Source organism: Notolabrus celidotus, chromosome 10 (assembly GCF_009762535.1).
Source record: "Notolabrus celidotus isolate fNotCel1 chromosome 10, fNotCel1.pri, whole genome shotgun sequence".
NCBI classification, from domain to species: Eukaryota; Metazoa; Chordata; class Actinopteri; order Labriformes; family Labridae; genus Notolabrus; species Notolabrus celidotus.
In genome coordinates this window covers 27005944-27030641 of record NC_048281.1, presented here as the reverse complement: position 1 = coordinate 27030641, position 24698 = coordinate 27005944, and the positions used below count along the sequence as shown (strand labels likewise).

General features: G+C 41.3%; 1 long non-coding RNA gene across 1 annotated transcript in view; it reads left to right on the top strand.

Moving 5' to 3' along the window:
• Window positions 1-13245, top strand: part of LOC117820443 — a 42451-nt gene extending 29206 nt beyond the window's left edge. The window contains exon 4 of the long non-coding RNA XR_004632744.1: window positions 13022-13245. This is a non-coding gene — a long non-coding RNA (uncharacterized LOC117820443). The remainder of the gene's footprint in view (window positions 1-13021) is intronic.
• Window positions 13246-24698: the final 11453 nt, after the last annotated feature.

Here is a 24698-nt window from a genome sequence, read left to right as displayed (position 1 = left end):
AAGTCTTTAAAACGTGTATTTTCTGATGTGATTAGTCTGTGGTGATTAGTGATGATTGATTTGATTTGATGTCTTTATTTGGAACATGTAAAATTAAAATAGAAAAATAACATACAAGTAGAAAAGAAGAAATAGTTATACAAAAGAAACAAAATCAATCAGTTCCATTAGCAAGCACTGAAACATTTTACCTTTCATGTGCGAAAAGGAGTAGGAAGAAGTTTAAACTAATCTAATCCTACCCCTTCATTCACTATTATCTGGCATTATACTAGTACACTCCCACAAGCCAATGCTTCATATTTACACCGACAATCAAAAGTAAACCCCTCGTGATTATCAACACTTTTCTTCCTCCTTGTACCTCCGTGAAAATCTATTCTTTATACCTCTTCTTGAACTGCATTATGTTCTGACATTGCTCAGTCCCTCCAGGAAGTTGCGATTTCGCGATCGCAACTATCAACGCAAATTCAACCAATCAGCGCGATTTTTTCGCGGCCTTGCAATTTTATACAATCACCGCAACTTTCCCGCAAATTTGACCAACTACCTTAATCTCAGCCCCTGTACATCATTGGTTTCATCATCAACTGACTTCCTTGTAACATAAACATAAGTCCTCCCTTGATTGGCTCTTTTCAACAACAAAACATGCACAGAGAACGGGTGAAAAGAGGGGACAGCAGGCAGGACAAGTGACGATGACAACGTTGTTATTTATAGATACTAGAGTTATTATCTGAAGGGCTCAGTGTTAGCTTGGTCACCTACCTGCAGCAGGTGTGCTTTATGAACCAGCTCTCCTCACCTCCATGCATCTGTCTCATCTTCATTGATGATTTTTACCCCCGGTGTGCGTTAGTGACAAAGACACAACCGGGGGACGTCTGTTTAATATTTGACGTTTTTGCCGCTATTACCGTAAAAAGCTCCCGTCTACAGCTTGATTTATTCCAGTTTGGTGATACATCAGACACATTCAGTAAGTTTTGATCAACTCCTTGTCATCAAAGATGCAGATTAATTTCAGAGTGCCGTAAACTGACTGACTGTGCCTCTGTCGCTGCGTGGTGCATTTAGGGACTGTCGTAAATGTGCAATACAGCCCTTTCATGGCGTTTTTCTGTGAATCAAGTGAATCAAAATACAGTCACAGTGGTCACATCAAGAATGTTTTCTAAAAACAACTGTAATTTAGCATATTTACTTGCCCCTGAGATGTTATTGGGGAAAAAATAAAAAATAAATCGCAACTTTTACCGCAATTTTTACCGCAATTTTTACAAAAAGCTGTCGCAAATTCAGGCATTTTGGGCCGCAACAATCACAAAAAAATCCCACGAAATCCTGGAGGGACTGATTGCTATAGCTCCATATTGAGACTGTTCCACAGTTTTACACCACAGATTGAAATACAAAAACTTCTCCTTGTGGTCCGAACACTCACCATCTTGAATCTTAACTTCCCTCATTAGTTGATTAATGATTGGTAGTAATGATTAGTTATATTCCAGAGTACTTCTTCACAAACATGTAGCGGATGGTCAAGTTTTTTTCCTTGTTTCTACATTATGTAATTGGGCTGTTGTTGTTCCTGAAGTTTCATTTGTAAAATCTGCATTATGTTAAAACCCCCCGATTAAGCAGCTGTCTAATGTCTGTAATCCAACTATCAATGCTGCTGCCTCAGGAAGCATCAGACATGGAGATACCACTGCAGTAATGGCAGCGACGCAAGATGGTGGAACGCTCAAATGGCTTGTAGGATTCATTCATAGGTGGCAATCTTCTCGCTAGATTGCAAGCCAACTGCCTTCCAGTCTCAGACCCTCAGAGAGCAAAGCTTCCCAGGGCGCACTATCTACCGGTTATGTTGTTGTATATTCGGAATTGGTTTAGATATTAACATCCCTGATGCACCATATCATCTCACATTATGGACAATTTATGGCAGTTTTCGTATTTCGCCTAATTACGTGCGCAGATGTGTTTGAATCTGATTTCTAAATAATAATTTCACAGTTTATGTTGTGCTCATTATGCTACAATTACTGCCTTGGTCCATTCTTTCAATATTACATCCACACAATAGTTATCACAACCAATAGATGGAGCAAATTCATATTTCTGACACTCATGAATCATCATTCTGTATCATTACCAACAGGTGTTGAGTCAAGCAACACCTATTTTTGTCTTCTATGTCATGCAACACTTTGCGTTTCTAAATCATCAACAGAAAGATATTTGGTTCCGCTTTTTACCATGTTGTGCAGAGATATTTAGATGAAGTGAACATAGCCACAGTTTGGGCAGAGTGGAGTTCCTCATGTCTCTTTGGGTTTGGGTGATATAATCTTAAAGCTACCACTTGGAGTTTGCTGTGTGCAACAGGGTACTTGTAAAATACACAGAGAGTTGGGAGAACTTGAAGCCAATCGGGGCCTGCAGCTCACTTTTGCCCTCGAGCCACCTGGCAGGTTAATCCACCCATGTTCGGTTCCAGAACACAGCTCAGTGGATATCCTTGTTCATTCAAGCTACCAAACTTTTTTCGCCATACATTTTTATAAACTGAGAAAGTTTTCCAAAAAGGAGGCTTGGTTACATGTAAGGTATTCTATTTTCTATCAAAGGGAATTTTTCATAATCTCTGAAGGATAGCTGAATCTTGGTTTTCCAGTTGCCACTATAATAGCTCAACTGTTGGATGTATTATGTACAGACACACATGATGCTATTATCAATCAGTCTTATATTATGAAGCTCAAAAATGTCACAAATCGAAAGCTTGTCATGACAATCAGCTCAACAATAGTTACATCAGCAATTGTCTAAGTACCCAACAGTCCCATCATCCTCAACAGTGTTCTGTGTGACTTGATATGAAGTATGTTAGCATGCTAACACTCTAAGCTTAGACTGTGGACATAGGGAGCATGTTATCTTTCATAAAACCAACATATTAGCTTTGTAACTGTGAGATTTTTACTGTTATTAGCATGAAGCCTAAGGCGTTTTTCCACCGCAGGAACTTTACCCCGGAACTAGGGACTTTAGAAAGGAAAGAAAGGTACTTTATTGATCCCCAGGGGGGAAATTCAATTTTTTCACTCTTGCTATTTATTTTTTGGACATGCTACACATACAGTTTTTTTTTTTGGTATATACATACAAATGCACACACATGCAGTGAACATGCTTAGGGAGAGATGGTAGAGTGAGGATACTGCTGTCAACCAGCGCACCCCGAGCAGTTGGAGGTTTGGTGGCTTGCTCAAGGGCACCTCAGCAGTGCCCAGGTAAGTGAACCAGCACCTCTCCAGCCACCAGTCCACTTGCCAAACTTCATCCATACTGGGACTCGAACCGGCGACCCTTCGGTTCCCAAGCCCAGTCCCTATGTACTGAGCTACTGCCGCCCCACCCCTGAACTACATGCGTTTCGACCGGAAGAACCAGGGTCTAAATTTAGTTCAGGGGTAGATAATCTCCCCCCTGAAAAGCCCCTGCTTGGGGGGGGTAGTACTTTTCAAAGGTCCTGGGACTTTCAGTTGAATGTAACTGTGTTTGTGGAGTTTACACAGTTGTTGAAACACAGAGGGAGTTCCTGGGAATGCATAATAGTTTAATTTTTTTATTAAGATTTCAAAATATTATTGAATATAGTTTTTTTTTCTCCATACGTTACTTGCCTGATTTGCACAATATACCAACGGTCGAAACGCAGACAACAATGGGGGCACAGGAACCTTTTAGTTCCGGGGAAAGTAGTTCTGGGGGCTAAAAGACCCCGTAACTCTTGGTCGAAATGCACCTCTAAACTAGCAGCTAGCTTGATGAGGATTCATGTTTAGTTTGTCCAAATGAAAACACAGAGGAATTACCAAGTAGTACTTGAGCATGCCAGCTAGGATGTGAGACTTGTAATTGGACCATAGACTGTATAAAACATGGACATGGTCTCTGTGATGTCACCCATTTGTTTCTGAAGATAATTAATGGAGCTCAACGATGACAGGGGCCATATTGGAAATGCTGACTTGCCCTAACTCTCAATAAGCCTCGTGACAGGCAAAGAAGGGGGGCTGAGGCTCCTGGCAAACCGATACAACGCGGCCCACCTGTCCATTAACTCTGCGGTGCCCTTGGCCTTAACGTGGTCTTAACAAATATGTTAAGAAAACACTCCAGTTAATATGAATACATAAACTAGCCACATACCCAAAACTGGTCTTTGAACCAGGCTGTGAACTAGTTTGATTTTGCTGAAAAAACTGGTGTTTTGACACTTGACATGATGTGGATTTCTTGGTTTTTGGAGTCAGCCTCTAGTGGACACTCAAGGAACTGCAGTCTCTCGAACAACCGTTTTGGCTTCATTTTTCAACACCTGAGGTTGCTCCTTGAATTTGATCTGTAAATGGCAACAATGCAGTGTGATTGGCAAAGCAAAACTTTTGTTAAATTGTTCATGAATTTGATCTGAATTATTTCTTGATTGTATCAGTTAAACTTTCATAGCATAACCTGAAAAAGCACAAAAAATTTGAATCAATTTTGCCCAAAAAACTATGGTACAAGAATTCTTGGTAATATATGCTTGGCCTTGGAACAGACAAATTTTGCCTCCAGAAAAGCAAACACCTCTCCCTCCACAATTGCACCCCCCAGCAATTCCTCCTCCTCTCCCTCCCCCCATGTAGAAACCCGGAGAGAATCTGGGTGAGGTGTCAGGCCAATGTACTGCCTGCAAACAAAAGCCGCCCTGTCCACCCCAAACCCAGATGTTCCTTATTGATCCCCCTGTGGATTTGGCTGAATGTAACCGCTCCAACTCTCTCTCTCTGTCTCTCTCTTTCCCTCTCTCACACACTAACACTTCTCACTGTGCATATGTGCTACTCTGCGCTTTGTTTGTATGATTATGCACGTCCAATCAAAGCTGGAAGTGCTGTTTCCCCTCTGAAGTTTGCAACACCACCAACCACCAGTTTGGGACACCCCCTCCTCTTGTTCTCCTCTTCTCTATCTCATTCTCTTCCCTCATGTCCGCGATCCTGTCCTCGACAGCCCCTCTCGGCTGTTTCTGGTTAATAATGTAGCATGCCTCACTGTCTGATGTTGCACTGGGTTCGCTGCAGCGCACAGGGAGGATGTCTCTCTACCTTCCTGGGAGACGCTGCAACTGGTTGCCAAGGAGTTGGTTTCAGGGAGGAGGCGAGGGAGGAGGGGGAGTGTAAAGTAGAGGTCTGGCAAGAGACAGGGCAAGAGAAAACAGCAAAGACAAAGAGAGTGAGAGGAAGCAGACTGGGAGTGAGAGAGGGGGAGAAAAAGCTCAAGAGTTGGAGAGGGATGGAAGACTGAGTAAGCCTTGGTTCATAGAAAACTTGCGTATCCCACTCTGCAGGGATCTTATTTATAATGATACAAAAACAGACAAAGCAGGTGGAATATTTCCTCTAAGAGACAGCACATGAATGCAGGTTGTTCTCAGTGTCCTCCAAGGTGTGATGTTGCTGGTAATGTGTAGTTGATTGGTTTATTCTGTGACAGAATAAAGTGGATAAAGATGTTTTAAAAACACAACCAGGTGGAAAATAGTCGCCCTTTGATTCTCATAAAGAGGTTTTAAGGTTTACATTTTAACTTTCTGTCTGTATTTTGATATTTTCACATTAGAAAACAAAGTATTCATCGGAAGACTTTGTATTGGTGTCCGTTGTGGGTGGAACATGTCTTTCACTGTGCATATTTATGTCATTACAAGCATAAACATGGTTCCTGAAAGAATTGATGCATTGAGCTGCTTGTCAGTGTTTCAGTTAAAGGTCTTACCCTACATCCGCCAGCTTTACGGCCATGTTAGCGCACACATTCTCATATACGGATACACCATAGCTGCTCCATATGTATGGAAAAGCTCACTCTACGCCTGCAAGCCCTAGCACAATGTTTTTTGCGGTAGTTAATCTGATTCTGTAGCAAGGCTAACGCAAGCAGGGTTGTGTCAGAGACGTCTTCTTTTTCACCAGTGAGCTGCTCCTACATCAATGAGATTGTCTTTATCTGCCTGCTTGCAGCTTGGGCTCAGATTCTGCCCTCTATATACGGGCGCTGGGTCGTGGGAGGCATGTGGGCGAAGGTGCGTGGCATCCGGCCTAATGCACAGCCTGAAGAGAAATACTAACACTTCATATTCACTGTGACTTCAACACCGCCACAGTTGAGGCTCTCACATTTAGAGAGAGATTTTCAGTGAATGAGTCACAGGTTTGAAAGATATTCCATGGGACATGGTCTTCTAATTTAGTTGTGGTGTGAAATGAAAAGAGTCAAATAAAAAAGCGATTGCAGGCATCCATGTCGTGTTGTCAGCTGCACAAGAGCCTGGTGTGCTGGGTGTCATCTCTCTTAATATTAAAAATGCAGTTTATAAAAGTCTTGCCACAAAAGTGCTCCTCCTCAGACCCCAGGACTGCTGCCTTGTGTTTGACTCAGGATATTCCCTGCTGTACCACATTCCTCTGTTGTTCCGTTATTCTGGACCGGGTCCCTGCCTCTTCCTGCCAAAACGCTCCCATAAACACACATCCAACCCTGAAGTCCTCACGCTGCAGGGGGCATTCCAGAAGTGTTAGTTTTCTGAGCCCTCCTCCATATTCAGAGACACACATGCACACATACTGTACATGCAGACACACTGAGCTGTTACCTTTGTCCTAAAAATACAAGATAAATCTCTCATGTGCTGCAAGACACAACAGTGATCGGACACTTTTATAACCAGAGACTATAAAAGAAAGAGATGACGCTTCATGGTCTCAAAAGTGATGAGTAAAATAAATGCATCAAACGTCTTGTTTTCTAATGGCCAGCAGGGGGGGACTGCACTTGTTAGAAAAATAATTCAGGGAGTACCAAACCAAATGCAAAATATCCCTTAATTGATTTATCACCTCAGTTAACATCTCCCTGATGAATTTGCGGTCTCAATCTTTAGTTATGATGTTCATTTAATAAGTCATGGTCCTATTTGGAGGAAATGGACCACTGAGGCCATCTTTTTATCTGTCACCGATTGCGGTGACGTCTTCAGGCTCGCCTCTGCCTCCACTCTTACACACTTAGATTCCATTTATCACTCTGTCCTCGGATTCATTATTCCACTCATCATTGCTTTTTATATGAAAAGGTTGGCTGGGCACCTTTAGACATGAAAGGCATTAGTTGTTTATTTATCTATATATTTATTAAAAAAAAACTGAATTATGTTGCCATACATCCCTTACATAACATTGCAGTCTCATAGGTTTTCAATGAAGTGAGTCCCAAGGACCAATGGGCTGTGATTTGAGTGGTACCCTGGGAAATTGAATGGATCCCCAATATAAGTTTTGTTTCTTGAGAAAGTTGAGTTTAAACCTTGTGTTTGATGATGGTATGTTATAACATGGTATGGCTATAAGCAACAGATATATTTGCCTGTTTTAAATGTATCTGGGGGTGCTGGTGGCCTAGCGGTCTAAGCGCCCCACGTATTGAGGCTGTAGTCCTCGTAGCAGAGGTCGCCGGTTCAACTCACGGCCGTTCGACCATTTGCTGCATGTCTTCCCCAGCTCTCTGCTCCCAACGTTTCCTGTCTCTCTACAGCTGTCCTATCAATAAAGGCGAAAAAGCCCAAAAATATAACTTTAAAATGTATCTGAAATTAAAAGAATACATTTCCAAATCTGAAAAGTTTACGACATACGCCACATACCTAGCAATGTCACAGTAAGGCCTTTATACATTGCGTATCTGCAACGGTGCTGCAATAAAACTCTGCCATCTTTACTTTGATCCCGCTGTAACATCATTTTGGTGTCTCTTTGTGTGATTTCACACACTCACAGCACAGTGTTGGGGCAACTTTTTCGCACTGTCATGCCCCGTGACACTCATTGTGAGCATGAGTCGTACAAGGGTGCAAATATTGCGTCCAGAACTAGCAATGTGGAAAGGACTATAGTCACCACTCCACACATTTCATTCTCATGTAACACTTTGCAACATTCGTTAAAACGTCACACATTTGTATGTAACTATTCTTAATCATGTTGTCATCGATATTTTCATTGTATTGTTTGTTCACATTAAAGCTAGGGTTGGTAGTCATGGAAAGCTAGCATGAATTTGAATGTAGCATTTCCTCAGGACTCCGTCTAACCCCTCCCCCCCATCCCCTCGGAGCTCCTACAAAACGACGCCACCAGCTCACATGCACGAGTGCCGCTGATTCTTGACCATATGATCGTGACTGATTCAAAACCGGTCTTCAGCACATAGTTTGTGTTTTGCACTATGTCAACTCATGTCTCACTCAGCGGTAAGAAAACACCAAAACATTATTATAGTGAAAGTTAAACACACAAAACAAACTTGAAATGTACGCGCAGGAGGCGGGCAGAACGGCAGGATAGGATTTGATTGGTTTCATATTTTGGCTCCTGATGGCAGGGATTGGTTGGTGTTTTCCCAGGTTTACTCCGGCTGTAGATAGCGGCTTTTATTCACTCTTTTTTAAGAACACATTATGTATTGATTGCCATTGGGACATAAAGATCATTTTAACCAGTGTAACAAGAAGTGTATCTAAATTTGACTACCAACCCCAGCTTTAATGTTTTGTTGTACTCTGCGCGTCAGCGAAAATGAGGGTATGCCCCACAATAAACCCTTGAGACTTGAGATAAAGGCCAAATGAATGAATAAACGTCATGATAAAGCAAGGTTTGGTTTATTGCGTGACTACCTGTGATTGGCAAGTCACTTCCACAGCAACCTGTCAATCAGGAAAAGTGGTATCTATTGGCATCCTGCTTGTAATTAAGATATACTCACTTCCTTTTGAAGATAAGGAGGAGAGGATGGAGCAAGACACTTGGAAGAGAGTGGGGATTGCTTTATATGGTAAAAGGCCAAGGTTGAATTTGAACAGTTTCGAGGACTATGGTCTACATACATGGGGTGCATGATTTAACTGATGCCCCAAATATTGTTACCTCTGGTTTCAGAAATGGCCAAAACCAAAATGTCAAACTCACAGCATCAGAAAAAGGGTTTACCAACCAATGGTGGCCACATAAATTTCCCTTGAACAGAGTATCAATATACAATAAATCTGCTTTAGACACTTATTGGCACCATGATATCTATTGTCCCTGTTACACCTGACACAGGTCAACCCAGCACATGTTTCTTGTGTATTGGCACGTGTCATGTTGGCATGAAGATCAACCAACAATCAGCTAACACTGTGTCCTTGATTTTTTTTTTGAAGGTACAAACAATTGGAAATAAAACAACCAATGGAAGATCCTAGAACATCACATTTACCAAGAGCTGTTACTTCACCTCTTATCTGACTCCAAAAATTCAGCTACAGGACTTTAATAGGGAACATTTGTGAGACAGCATTTGGCTTCTTCTATCATTAAAGGGAGATATGGTGTTGAAACATTTCCTAACTTATTTTTTCTGCTTCTTGTTTCTTGGCTGTTTTACACTGTCAACTCCCATTACCCATGAGGTAGTGGGAGGTGCCCCAGCACTTATTGCTTGGGCCTGTGTGGTAGATATTTGAGCAATTGGTGTCTCTTATCAGTCTGGGCGAGATGAATGATTCAACCTTCATCATGCTTTTTAAATTAAGTTTTCATCACCAGACATTAGGGAGCGTTTGGTATTAAGTAATCTGCCACATTTTGTAATAAGTAAATGTAAATATTTATCTAAGAGAAAGAGTGTGATAGTGTTGCAAACTATTTCCAAGCAAAAGTTTGAATACACGCCATCTTAGCTCACCACAGATCGAATTTAAAGAGGAGAGAGTGCACATATGGTGGTCAGTGTGTTCAGACAAACTCTTGAGGTGTTCCCAAGCGAACTCTGCACATCAATTATTCAGCTCGATCACCTTCCCTCCTTGCTGTCTCTGTCTAAGTCTTGCTCCTCGCTGCAGAAGGACCTGCTCCGCCGTGCAGGCAGGCGTAGTCGAGGAGGGGGTGGGGGGGCAGCCCTGAAGATAGCCTGACTGGAGCCAGAAGAGGGCTGGAGAAGGAGTATTCATTAAAGTCGCCCCAAGAGCGCAGGCAGGGGAGAGGATAACAAGACCCTAGGGTGGCTGGTGTGGGCCCTCACAACTCACAAACCATAAATGTATTCTCCTTCATCCAGACAAATCCACAGTCTACTGTGTCAGCAAAAATATACACAGGAAAGTCTACCTCGAAACATTCCTTCATTTTTTTTAAACTTATACTTTGTTAACAACTCAAAGTAAAGAATAAGGACATGTTTTTACTTAACCTGTCTGTTCCTCTGACAGTATAACTTTACTCAGGAGCTATCTTATTAGGCGAGATAAGCAGTGTGTTCCGCTTCAAGCTCCTGTCAGGAGTTTTTAACTGGTTATAAAAATGACTGAAATTAATAAAGATGTCTCTTTATGAGATACAAAAGCAAACTAGACCATTAGTAAAAAGAAAGACCATTTCTACATCATCATTTTTAAAGACTATAACTGCTGTGAGAGGATCGTGTTAGGCAAGGTAAATTACAGCTTTGGGAAGGACACTCTTTTTACTTTTTCCAAGGGAAATGTTCATTTTAAAAAATAGTAAGATGACAGATATCGTCAGAAAAGAGGACTTATACATGTACAAGACACGATAAGTGAATATACAGGAGGCATCACTTTGTCCACAGGGGGAGACAAAATCGAGACAAACTAAAAACTCATCACAGGAGCTTTAAAAAACAACGTCCATATTATCTAAAACAGGGGTTCCCAAAGTGTGGGTTGGGACCCCCTGGGGGGTCGCGAAACACAAATGGGGGGGTCGTGAGATGTCTTCTAGAATGTTTTTTTTTTAAGTTATCTAAAAATAGTACATTACACCCATTATAGTAAAACAATATAGACAAATATATATATATATATATATATATATATATATATATATAGCTAAATTTGAAATAAAACCTTGAAAATAGAAAATGTAAAGAGTTCTCTGCCTTTCTTTTTACCAGATGACTCCTAAGTTTAGGGTTAGTGAACAGTTAATTATTAAAAGCATCAGTAGCAGCAGGTTAATTCATGAAAACACATGAAACACAGACACATGTTCATGTAGGTAGGCTAACTTTCTGCAGACCAGCTAAATGAAGCCACATTAAATCACTTTGAGGGACAGTCACAAGTCTTTGGCACCGATATTTTGGGGGTCGTGGGCCAAAAAGTTTGGGAACCCCTGATCTAAAACACAAATTTTGTTTCTCTTGTAGAAGTATATGGATGCTTACCATAGACTGTATACAAATATGGCTGATCTGTCTCTACCTGACCAATGTTTAGCTTCACTTTCTGGGGGCTGACGTGTCATCCATCATTTTACGCAGCCTTTTTATGTTTGAAATAATGGGAATGAATGCTGTGTCTATGACAAAAGGATCAAATTATTGTTTTCTTTCTTTTAAGCCTTGCATCCTACATCTTTTTATCTGCAATACCAAAGGACAGGAGACAAAATAGAATTCTAAAAACAAATTAGTGGGCACCACATTCAGAAGATGGTGAGTTCTTAATGGGCTTTTTATCCAGCCCCTGACTATTGCCTATCCCACAACTCTCACCTCTGTGTTTCGGCCAGAGGTGCAGGGAAGCATTTAAAAGAGCCATAACTAACTGAACGACTCCCAAGGGAGGCAGCTCAAACTGACGTATGTGTCTCTGGGGTCTCTGAGATCTGACTGCACAGGGCTGTTGTTCTCCCCAGTCTGCCTTCCTGGCCTGTTGGGCCCCATACCACAGCTTTCCAGAAAGACCCCCAAGCGATGCTGCATCGAGCCAGGCTGAGCAGCAAGCTGAAATTAAAGCTGTTTCACTGCGGTTAGTTAAATAGTTGGACAGTGAGAGCATGGGGTGGCCCCGAGTCAAGGCTAAGGCTGTCTGGGCTAGTGAGTGGAAATCTTAACAAAAAAAAAGAGAGCGAAGGGTTGGGTTGGGGAGAGGGGAACATGCAAAATAAAGGATTAGAGGAAACTCTCAAAGTGACCTGGTTAGAAGGGTTTCTGGGATTTTGGTCAGGGGAAGCTGGGAAATGGATGAGGGTGTGTTCTGTGGTCTGCAAATCTATTAAGCGTACTGTCACCACTTCTTTGCCTGCTTTTGTAGCAGCACACAGGGAAGGAATGCATTACATAAGATAGTGAGAAACTCACTCATCAGGACATACTAAGTGTAAGAGTTAGCATTTTCAGAGGTCATTTAAGAGTAACTGGAAGATATTTTAGTTCATATTTAGTTCATTTTAGATAGTAGAGTACATACTTTTAATTGTGGCTCCCATACATCATCTCAGTTGCATCACTGAAATGTGCAGTAGTAGCTTAACATTTCCCTTTCTTGCTCTACAACTAATCAATACAATGGAAATGCTGATCATGTGGTTGTCTGAGGGTTGAGTGTTTGGACTTCAGAAACAGAGTTGGAAGTGTTTATTAAATTATATAACTGTTCAGCATAAATCTGGGCTAAGGAGCAAGGGGTGGAACCACATGGTCCCTCTACCCCCCATGACTTGCAGGGTTTTGACCACAAGTCCAGCCCACATTCTTCAGCCCCTGCTCACTGCATTTTGAGGGAATCTGTGCACTTTTCTCGTCCCGGCGTGCCGTGAAACAGACTCAGCATAAAGAATGAATTAAACCACATCAAACTTGTCAGCAGCAACTTTCCTGACAGATGATTTCATCCCGGAGCCACTTGTCTCTCATCCAGAGCACACACTGAAAATAGCATGCATGATCGTAATCACAACTTTGCATTCGCTTTTTATTTGCTATTTTTATGCATGTTGGACGGCGTACAAGTGAAACGTTTTCCTAATGTTTCCAGGCTACAGCAATTTGGCCATACATAATGGCTGGAATGGAGGAGAGTAAATTCCTAAGCCAAGTTCCTTTAAATCCACAGGGGTTCACGCAATGTATGGATCAGTCTTCCAAGAAGAACAGGAGCCAAGACATCTGTGTGACTAGCAGGGACTGATCCCCTTCAACAGAACAGTGGGAATGGGAAACCCAGGATTATCTGGTCACATTGCATATCACGGGCCTATATTCTCTACACAATGGTACAAGCCCTGCCTCTCTGCTAACCGTAAAGTGGTCTGTGTCAAATTTATAATGCAATTTGAATAAAACATCCCAATTAGCATGTACTGTTGGATGTGCACACATACTTGTGAGGTGGAGCTCTTTGTGGACGAGCATTCATAACCATGTCTAAAATTGTGTGGCACTCAGTGAGAATGTGTCTTTCTCTGCTCTGATTTACTCTGTATTGAGCTTTTTTTTTATTATCCACTATCCACTGTGTTCCTTTTCAGTGGGGTCTCTGTGCCCATTTAAGAGTCCCACTAGCCTGAGGGTAAAAGGATGTTAATGGGCATGACGGAGGAGCTAAGCTTAACTATTTCACAGCATAATGCATCACTTCTACAATAATGCAGTAAAAGTAGAAGCTTATTTCATCACACTGGGAATATGATATCAAACATGCTTGTTATTTGTCTTTGTCCTAGTGAGGACACCAATGATTTTTTAGAATAGTACATGACAGTTTGGAGACGCGGTAACCTAAGCTTGAAACTATTGACCATATTCACATTGTGTCACTGCTGGAGGTAAGGACCATCGTACAGATTGGTACAGACAGGCTGTTAAATCTATTGTTCATTTTGAAGCTTTCAGGAAGATGATAGCAGGTAAGCAGAAACCTGATAACAAGATACAGGCAGGCATATAGACAAGTAACGGATCCAGAAGTCAGTCACAAAAAAAAAACTCCTAAGGACGAAACTAAATGTCAACGGAGCAAAGTAGCATGGATGTTATGGTAACTGAACAAAGGTAATGGTCTAATAAAAGAAGTCTGATGGGTTAAGTGAAGACAGGTGAGAAACAGTGGACAGAGTGTGGATTGGAAAAGAAAGGACAGTCCTAGGCCATCTGGCGGAGAGGTCGAGAATGACAATGGACCTTGGTAACTGGGAATAAGACCTGGGGGTAGGAACAGGAAGACTGAGTCTGTGACGTGGTGGTAATGTTCCTCTCATTACTCTCTGTGTACCAAAGAAGGATCAACAAAGTGAGAGAATAATTCAAGACATATCAATATATTTAGCCAATAAGCTAGACCACGGTTTGCTAAGACAGATAGATAGATGGATAGATAGATAGATAGATAGATAGATAGATAGATAGATAGATAGATAGATAGATAGATAGATAGATAGATAGATAGATAGATAGATAGATAGATAGATAGATAGATAGATAAATAGATAGATAGATAGATAGATAGATAGATAGATAGATAGATAGATAGATAGATAGATAGATAGATAGATAGATAGATAGATAGATAGATAGATAGATAGATAGATGGATGGATGGATGGATGGATGGATGGATGGATTGTAGGTAGGTAGGTAGGTAGGTGGTTGGGTGGGTGGGTGGATGGATGGATGGATGGATGGATGGATGGATGGATGGATGGATGGATGGATGGATGGATGGATGGATGGATGGATGATAGATGGATTGATGGATAGATAGATAGATAGATAGATAGATAGATAGATAGATAGATAGATAGATAGATAGATAGATAGATAGATAGATAGATAGATAGATAGATAGATAGATAGGTTGGTAGATGGTAGGTAGGTAGGTAGGTAGGTAGGTAGGTAGATAGATAGATAGATAGATAGATAGATAGATAGATAGATAGATAGATAGATAGATAGATAGATAGATAGATAGATAGAGGGGGGGGCACCAAGGGTTTGCCGTATGATAAAGAAGAAACGAAAATGTAACTGATCCAAAAACACCACCTGGGGAATTTCACCCCAGGAAATATACAACACCAGGCAACACAGGTTCAACAACTGAATTGAGACAGAGACGTGGTTCAAAAGAAAATCTAAATTTATTGATCATTTAAAACGGGAGTATCTGTTAGTTATTGCGGGTAGGAGGTAAATTAGTCAGTTGGGGGAGACTTATTAAAGTTTATTACAATATAATTTGTTTATTTTCTCTTAAAAGGACACTTCCAGTCCAATGTGATTTAAAATGAGCAAAATGGGAGGGGGAAGCGAGGGGTGCCAGCAGAGGGGAGGCAGCCTAACATCAAGGGGTGTGTTCCAGGAGGGCAACTTACCCACCACTCGGGAACTCACAGCAAACACATCAAACAGGTGCAAACTTTTGTGTCCCAGTGCGCTTGAAACTTCGCTAAGTTGAAGATTGATACTTGAAGATGCATACTGTTAGCTTGCTAATTTGAGTATGTAGCTTCTTGGGTAAAAAAAATGATAAAAATGTTATAGCAGTGAATGCTTTTATCAAGTGTTATTTCTTGCTTTCTGATGTTCCTCCAAATTTTCACAAGTTGTCCTTTGAGCCGGTGATCAATTAAGAAAAGAACAATAACAACTTGTCATACTTCCTTAATTCATACATCTTGCAACCTACACAACATTAATATGACATTATCACAGCATATGAGCCTCACACTCGTTTCTAGATGCCATCATGTGATTATAATGACTGACATTAAGCACTTCTCTATTGATTTAGAGCTTTGCTGGGATTTTTCAGTGGACATGGTGCTCCATTTGATATTTTTGCATGTAGAATATATTGTAAAATAAACGTTTACATGACAGGAGTCTGTTTCTACGTGCAGGAGTGTACAGGAATTGAAGCTCAAGCTCTTGCGTATGTGACCTCCTGTGTCCTAGAATGCTGCCTCCACCCAACCACACCCCCTACTGCACACACACTCACATACACATACACACACACATATTCCACCCTAGACAGGCCAGGTTGCCAGAGCTACACAAACTCCCACCCATTAGCGGCAGGATTCCAGGATAACCATGGCAACCAGTCTCTCACCCCCGGGGAGACGAGCAGTAGAACTGAAAGGCTCCATTCAATTTCCACATCCCAGTACAGCACACACAAAAGGACACACATGCACACTTTCTAGCACACTAACACACACTCACTGATGAGCAAACACTCGCAGATTCACACACACGCGCACACACACACACACACACACACACAGACATGGACACGTCCAACGCAACCCACTTGCTCTAACAGCCTCGCAGTCACTCCAGCCTTCCCTGCCTGCCTCCACTGGGGTGAGTGGGAGCTTGTTAGAGAGACCGCACACTACATCCTCTCACCCACGGTCCTCGGCTGCACATACACAACGCTCCAGTGAAACATTAATTACACCTCACTCATTGTGATTAGACACACTTTTAGAGGAAGACGACAGACTCTTTTATTTCATGCACAAAGATAATGTTTCTCTCTTTACCCAGGAATGAAGCACCTCATCAGCAGCAGAGCTCTGTACTGGGTCATATCACCTAACTGCATCCCCAGTGACTGTGCCATGTGTGTACTTGTCTTATGCCACATGCCAGAAAATACAGAGAGGTCAGATTGGTGTCATGTGGAGTCATTTTCTTTGACACCTCTGCAATTTTTGTTCTCATAAAAACAAAGGTTTGAGAGAAATTATGCAACCTAAAGCACAGCAGGAGGAAATATCTCTATATGTTAAGAGAGAGCTGTGTTGTTGCAGGATCAAGTCAGAGGCTAATAAGGATGTAGTTACGACTGCATGCGAATCCCACATCCTTCTCAAGTGAGCGCAGCATGCTCCCAGTCTCCCTCCGTCTCAAACAGCCGAATGTACTTGCAGGGTTTAACCAGGTGGAGAGAGAAAAGGTTAATGACGCTCAGTGGGAAATCAAAGATCACAGATAGTATCACAGGAAATGGAATAGAGAGGTACAGAGGTGGAAAAGGATGGTGGATATGAGAAGGAACAGATGATGACATCCTCGGAGAAAGATGGAGGAAAGCATAGTCAAGAAGCAGGCAGTCCAAGAAATATAAACGACAAACAAAGCACAAAGCTCGGAAATGCAGGGTGTTGATTATCTCCTGTTCACATTAGAGCCCACACAGACCATTAGCTGTGAGCCCAGCTTGAATCAATTTGGAGATGGTCTATTCAAGAAAATCTTGAGTGGCAAGCACAGAGCACTCAGCCTTTTGCAACACAAAACATGTTATTGGCGGATAGCTGGGGAAGTGAAGATGTGTGAGGGCGTCTTGTTAGGATGCATGGACAGGTGGGGAAAATAGACGAATTTAGGTCAGCAAGTATATTTAAGGGTGTGGTGGTGTTTTGGACTGTGTAAGGGGAAAGGGAGGAAAGAGAGATATCTGGAACAAGAGAGGGATGGAGGAGGAGTGGAGTGAGCCTGGCACTAATGACGGGTGCGCCCAGGGCCACACAAGTACAGCTGTCTCCCCTCCCAACTTCAGCAATGTCAGATCGGCATAATAAAACCCAGTGTGTTAGTATGTGCTCACAGGGAACAGCTGGGTGGCTTGGCGAAAAAAGGAGAGAAAAAAGGGAACAAGGGAGAGGAGAATTGTGCATCACTAAATCCTATGAGCTCCGCCTTCAGCTGGTAGAGTTTCTTGAACAAATCCAAGAGATGCTTAGGGAGAGGATGGTTTTGAAAGCAGCTAGTGGTGGTCAGAGGAGACAGAAGTACAATATCCTTTCCTCAATTAGAAGTTAAGATACTAATGTGGAAAAGACAGAAGTTTATTGATTCCTTTCTTTTTCAATAAAGTTACAGGTAAAGTACCTCTGAAATAGACTCTGAATAAAAGTAAAAAGAAGCCCTCTAAAGCAGTTTTCAAAGAGTCCGAGCAGACACTAAAAATCACTTTTCACCACACTCTCTATTTACAGACTGTACCTAGAAATATAGAATCTGTACACAGAGGTCTGGATTTTCAACATGGGAAGTATTCTGGTTTCCTTTTCTTGTAAAGACCATGTCATGTATCAGCAGGCTTTGGTGTATGCAGGAATAACAGCTCATACTGAGAGTGAAAGCAGGCACAATGTCCGTAATGACACTCCGACTTTTATCAGTTGTAATCTGACAACCTATGTAAAGAGATATCTTCATGCAAGTGCAGCTAACAAACCGTTCTAGATCAAAAATTTAAACCTGAGCGACAGATCTGCTTGCTGCTGTGTTGTAAAAGCCAATTCGGGTTACATGAAATTACCCATCACACCTCCATTCAGAAAACAAGCGTATTAAAAGTTATTTTCTTTTGCTCTTGAAGACAGACCTGAACATCTTTGTCATGATGTCATTATTTTGGTGTGCTTTAGACCCGTGAAATGTATGTAAATGATGAGGAAGTAGGTTTCTTTTTGGGGTTAATACCACTGACTTAGGTCAGAGTGTACCCTCTGTGTATTTTACTGTCTCTGTTGAACTGACACTTACCTGAAACAGATGAACCGGCACTACTCAGAGGGATGTAATGGTCCAAAAATGATGGCATTAACATTTTAAACACCACATGGAAAAGGCAATCTTTGCTAGGAGTTACTGAATGATAACTCACGCTCAGATTGAAAATACTGAAACATTGGCATCTGTCCTTAGAGGCATTTATCGCACGGTGACAGGCGATGATTGCTGGCGGGTTTCAAAGTTGCTTTAATTATTGCTGTTAAATATTGTTAAAAAAGAATTACAAAGTTGATCAAAGCATCCCTGTGGTGTTGAGGATAGGCCTGCTACCTTTCAATCTGATGGTTCTGGGTTCAAATCCCACTATGTGCTTCCAATGTGAAATGGGAATGAAACACTTTCCTCACAATATGTATGAGCTGTGCTTTTGAACTACTACTACAAAATGGTGAAGTGAAAACACCTGAAGAGGCAAGCACTGCAATGTTGACCCTTTGTGTGGTAGACAGGGCTGCTGCCTTTCAATGCAAGGGTCCTGGCTTTGAATCCCCGACATGGACTGTGCATAGGAAATGGAAATGAAGCACTTTCCTCAACCTGTAGTTTGAACTGTGCTTTTGAAGTAAAATATTCAAATTGTGGAATGAAAAGACCTACAAAAGAAAGTTCATTGCTGCAACCCTGTGGTGTTGAGGATAGGCCTGCTACCTTTCAATCGGATGGTTCTTGGTTCAAATCCCAATGTGAGATGGGAATGCAACATTTTCCTAATAATGTTGTTCAGCTATGCTTTTAAACTACTACGACAACATGTTGGAATTAAAATACCTAAGAAAGCAAGTATTACCAAGTGGATCTGGGGTGTGGTGGGCATGCCTGCTGACTTTCAATCTGATGGTTCTGGGTTCAAGTCCAGTGCAGGGAGAGTAGATAGTTGAGGCAGGCTAAGTACAAGAGAGAGTGGAAGGAGGAGGAAGGGACAGAAGGAGGAGCAATAAAAGCAACAAAAAGCAATGACATCAGTTAAGCAATGAATATTACCATAACAGGGGAAAAAACAATGAGGAAAGTACAGAAATATAAGGAGGTACCAACCTTTAGATAAAAAGAAGCAAGTCTTGTGGACAAATAATCAAGTATGTTCTTTTTACAGATACTGTACGGTGCATGCTTTAGCATCATTCTCTTTAAAGGACAGCTTTTTCAATCGACTGAAGCACATTAAAACTTAGCAGAGAAAAATCATGCTAACAAACGTGATTCCTACCTGCTTTATGTTAGTTTCTTCTTCTTAAACTGATAGTGATAGTAGTGTGTTGGGGTATGGATTTCAAAACCCTCTAATGATGAGTGCGTCACCCTGCAGTTTCAAAAGGGGGTCTGACAAAAGTTGTGATGTGAGTTAGCATTGACATAAACAAAAGTTTGAAATACTTCTTGGTTAAAACCACACTGCTACGTACAAGGGTAAATTGGACAGACTATTTATGGGGCTAAAAATATTTGAGACTTTCCATTTTAGCTTCACACTGCACCATAAGTCTACAAAATGTTAATTTGGGCAAACTAAATTTTACTGTAGTGTACTCGTGTTCTTGAGAGGAACATTAATGCTCCAGAAAGTTGACCTCAGAGAGAACAGGGGTTAGAAGTCAAAGCAGCAAGACACAAGCAAACCAGTCTCTAAATAACATTGCATTAAGTTACTCACTGATATTAAAGTGGTTCCAAACATTACCAGTTAATCACACGTCAAATAATCCCAACCAGATATTCAACTTTATGATAACTAAAGGAGTTTTTCACCTGACTGTTGAGGGAGTAAGGGAGCAAGTGTCATCCCTCAGTTGCTGACAGACATTAAAAATAATTGATCTGATCCCTGATGGTCCAGCTTGCTTTTGTATGTCACACAGAGGCATCATTATTAAATTGGGACTGTTTCATAACGAGTGACAAACCCCTCACTGTACACTTAGGTGCAGTTAATAAGTATTTGAACTGTTACTCTGCACCTGTGGTGGTGCTTGATGCGTCATCCTCTGACAGTCTTTGCTTGGTCAATTCAGTTTGCCTTTATCAAGTTTTCCGAGGTTGACGTCAGATTGCGTCCAGAGTGCACTGAGTCACACATATACAGGCTCTTTTCACCACCTTGTCTTTGTTCTGGTGCCCTTGGCGGCCTTGTATAAAGGATGTACATACACTTGTTATATGATGTCAGATGTACTTCTCCAACTTCACCTCACACCCTGAGTCCCTTATCGCTGATATCATACACTGAGGTCTTACAGGGCTTAACCCTGAACACCCAAACATAAAAGTAAACTCAAATACTGTCTGGACTTTATCTTTACATATAATATGCACTTTTATTGGATGGACCCACATGTAGGAGGATGTCTGCCTGTCTGACTCACTCCTTGTCTGTCTGACCACCCCCTCCTTCAAGCCTGCCAGCACCCTCTTTGTGTCTCTTCTTCCTCCTCTCTCGACTGTGTTTGTCTTAATCATTGCTGAGGTGATGTGGGCCGGACAGAGACAGTGGATAATGTGATTAGAAGAGGCTCAGGCGCAAAGTCTCTGCTCTGATCGTTCCAGTCATCAGGGACTTCTGTCACATTTGTCAGGGATTTGGCATGAAGAAATGGCCCTAACAAGATCTCTCCTTGTTATTTATGGTGTTAAAGCCTCACCCCACTTCTTATTCGGCTTGTTTTTAAGTGCTTTGTGAGCTTTGTGTTCACCAGCCATGCCTGGATTTTTATATGCAGGGTCATAGAGCATAAAGGCCAAAGGGAATTTAAGAAGATTCAGGGGCTGTTCCCAAATTCGAATTTTATCAGTAATAGGATTTTACTGTTCAATACAAGGCTTGACTGTTTGAGTCTTTTTAGCTCTTGAATGGGTCACCCCCTCACATGCACACACACACATACAGTTTGCCACACATGGGAACTGCAGATTGATGCAAAATGTATTAACATATTGTTAAAAGATGTGCTGCCTCTACACATATCCCTGTGCAAAGTTCCACTGAAAAGGGAAGACACCAGTGAAGTAAGTGAAGGGAAATATTTGACAGTGATCAATTCTGTCAGTTCACTTCACTGCATTGCTGGACTCATGATAATAGCAACATTTCAGTGGCTAAATAAAGTATGCAGAAGTTGTGGGGTCAACATTTCAAAATTCATATCAGAAAAACTTTTGCCGTTGCGCTGTTTGCAGCAGAAGGATTTCTGTTCGGTGTTTGTCATGTGTATAACAAATGAAGGGGTAACAGAAAGAATGAAAATGAGAAATGAGACACAAAACCATGAAATGATCCTCCCATCTGTGAAGTTTGTGATTAATTGCATCCCCATCTCATATCCGTTAGAAGCACCTGTTGTCAGTTAGAGTTAAAACATTATCCGCTCACTACTTTTACTGTTTTAAGGTGTTTTTAAATAAAAAATTGAACCCCTTTGCAGAGCTCTAATCAGCTAATGAGCTTAAGCTTGCAGCAGCTCATGCAGCTCCTGAAATCTCCCTGATGAGCTTCAGAGACACTCTCTGAACATGCAGTTACAGTGGATAGCAAAAGTATACACACCCCTGTTACAATGCCAGGTTTTGTGATGTAAAATATGAGGGCACATTATTTTAGTCTTTTTAGTTTTTATTCTTCCCCCTAAAAGATGTATTTATTTTTTTCGATTGAATTGTTGACATTATAGGTCACATTAAAGGTGGAAAAAGTTCTGACATGATTTATCTTGGGCTAATTTTTTTACATTACAAAACCTGGCATGTTAACAGGGGTATGTTGACTTTTGCTATCCACTGTATGTGCGTTTAGTCAACCAAACAATTAAATGTAGTCACCTTCGCTTTCCGGCAGCAGAATTACCAGTTAGTCAATGAATGATAAATATTTTAATCATCATAGGCCCAAATTGCCTGTCATATACTGTGTACAAGCTGTTGTGCAACCACCCACCACTAGCAATGTATGTAAATTTGGTCAATGGCTGGTTCCACAATTCTCTATGTAAACAGGCACATATGTCAGATGACTTCTTGTAGCATGGCCTAGTTTGTCATTGTTTACTTGCAGACTTTGTGATCCCATGTGCAGCTGTGTTAAATACATTTTGGCCTGTTGTCACAGTTTTCTTACCTTTAGACTAGTGGGTTGGTTGGGGTTTAAAATTACATTCAGCTAACTAGGAAATGAGTTACTTCGTGACAGCCCTACATGGAACCAAGTTGGTTTTTTTTCACAATATGTTTATTGACATTTTTTTCATTACATAAATGAACAGTCAAGAACATCGACAAAGACTCATCCAGCATACACACAAAAAATAAAAACAAAAAAAACCCATCTGCCAGTACCACATTCAATTGGCAAGTGTGCAAAATAAATGTAATTAAATTAACCAATTGTGATTCCCACAGTTTCTTTCAGAGAAAGTCCACATGTGCATCCCTGTTGATAGCCATGTATGGCTCTCAGAGCTGAATAAAGTCTTTCAGTTTGCCTTTGACAATATATGTCAGTCTCTCCAGTCCAACGCTGCCCGAAAGCTCCTCTATCCACATTTCCAAAGATGGGGCGACCATACTTTTCCTACAAAGTTCTTCGAATATACTCCAAGCACACAAAGTTTAACATTCAAAGGGAATTTGACACCAAACATCTCTGACAAACACCCAACAACATCCCTCCAAAACATCTGAATTTTTGGGCATCCCCACAAACAATGAAGCAAAGTTCCTCTCTCATCCAAACATTTAGAGCAATTGTCAAGAATACTGGCAGACATATAATGAAGTTTGACAGGGGTTATGTACATTCTCATTATTCACTTGTACTAAAGTAGTTTATATCTTGTATTTATGGTCTGATTTTGTGCTTTCAGACATGCATCATTCCATTCAGTCTTCCTCCAATCATCCTTTATGTCTATCTTCTATAATATTTGGACATCCTCGAGTGTTGACAAGGGTGGTATGTATATGTATGTGTTTGTTTATGTTTTCATGACGTCATTTTTTAACCGTAAATATTTAAAAAAAAAAGTTTTTTAGGGATTTGGTACCTTTGACATGGTTGGTTGAAAGACAGCAAGATACCGCCAACATATAGATCCATAATTTTCGGTATACCTTTTTTATTCCACATGGAACCAAGTTAATTACTGTAAGATAGGCAGATAATTCATCTTTCAAAAAACTTTGTAAATTAACTAGACTGAAGAAATCCTAGCTTTAACACAAGAGTAGCACAAGCTAGCATAGACAAGCTAGCAGTAGTTTAGCTAGCTACTCATGATTCCATTTCTTCTGAGGAGCATCTTAAGACTAGAGTTGAACATGAAATTGCTAAATTAAGTTTTAGACTGGTCTGTTGTGAAAGAGGGGAACGTGGACATAGAATAAAGTACGTCCTGTAAACAAGCCTGAAACATACAAGCAAGCTAGCAGATGCTCTCAAATGGCAGACAAATTCAGTTAAATTAAAAACAAGCATGCTTATATCCAAAGGGTTTTGTCTTTAATAACATACAGCACTTTGGGGGGGAAATATTTGTTGCACATAATGCAAGCAACTCGTGTCTTCCAGTCGTCAACTTGTAGGAGGCAGCAGTAGTACTTTCATATACATTTGTAATCCTGATGTAAAAGGACAATGAGTGTTTTCTACGCCTCTAGAGGCTTCACGGATGAATGAAGCATTGGATCAGGTAAGCTGGATGATACTCCCCTCCATATACTGCAGCTGGCCCCTGGGAATTGTGGGAAGTGTGTCTTCCACACTGCTGGAAAGTTGAGGTGAGGAAGGGAAAGAGAGGCTCCCATCAGGAAAAAGATGAAGGAGGTTTAGACATGACAGGCGTGTCATTAATCACAAGATTCTCCAGGCAGAATTTGTGGATCTCCCTGCTCTCGATGGAAGGAACAAAAGGGATGGACGGGAGTAGCCTTGGGAATATGAGAGTGTGTCTGTGAGTGTGTGTGTTTGGTTCTGTGTTCCTTCTGTGGCTTCATTATTGCCCAATTCCTTATTCCTTCTGCCTTTCCTGGCTCTGGCCATTTACAGTAAGCCCCTCTGGCAGCTACATCCATGACAGGTACAGAGAGAGAAACACACTCTGCAGGAAGCAAATCTGTCACCGTGCTAACTAAAACATGTCAGTGTGATGGTGTGGTGTGTCGTGCATAGCTGTGGCAAGCAGATAGCTGATTGGAACCCAAGGCTGCTGTAGT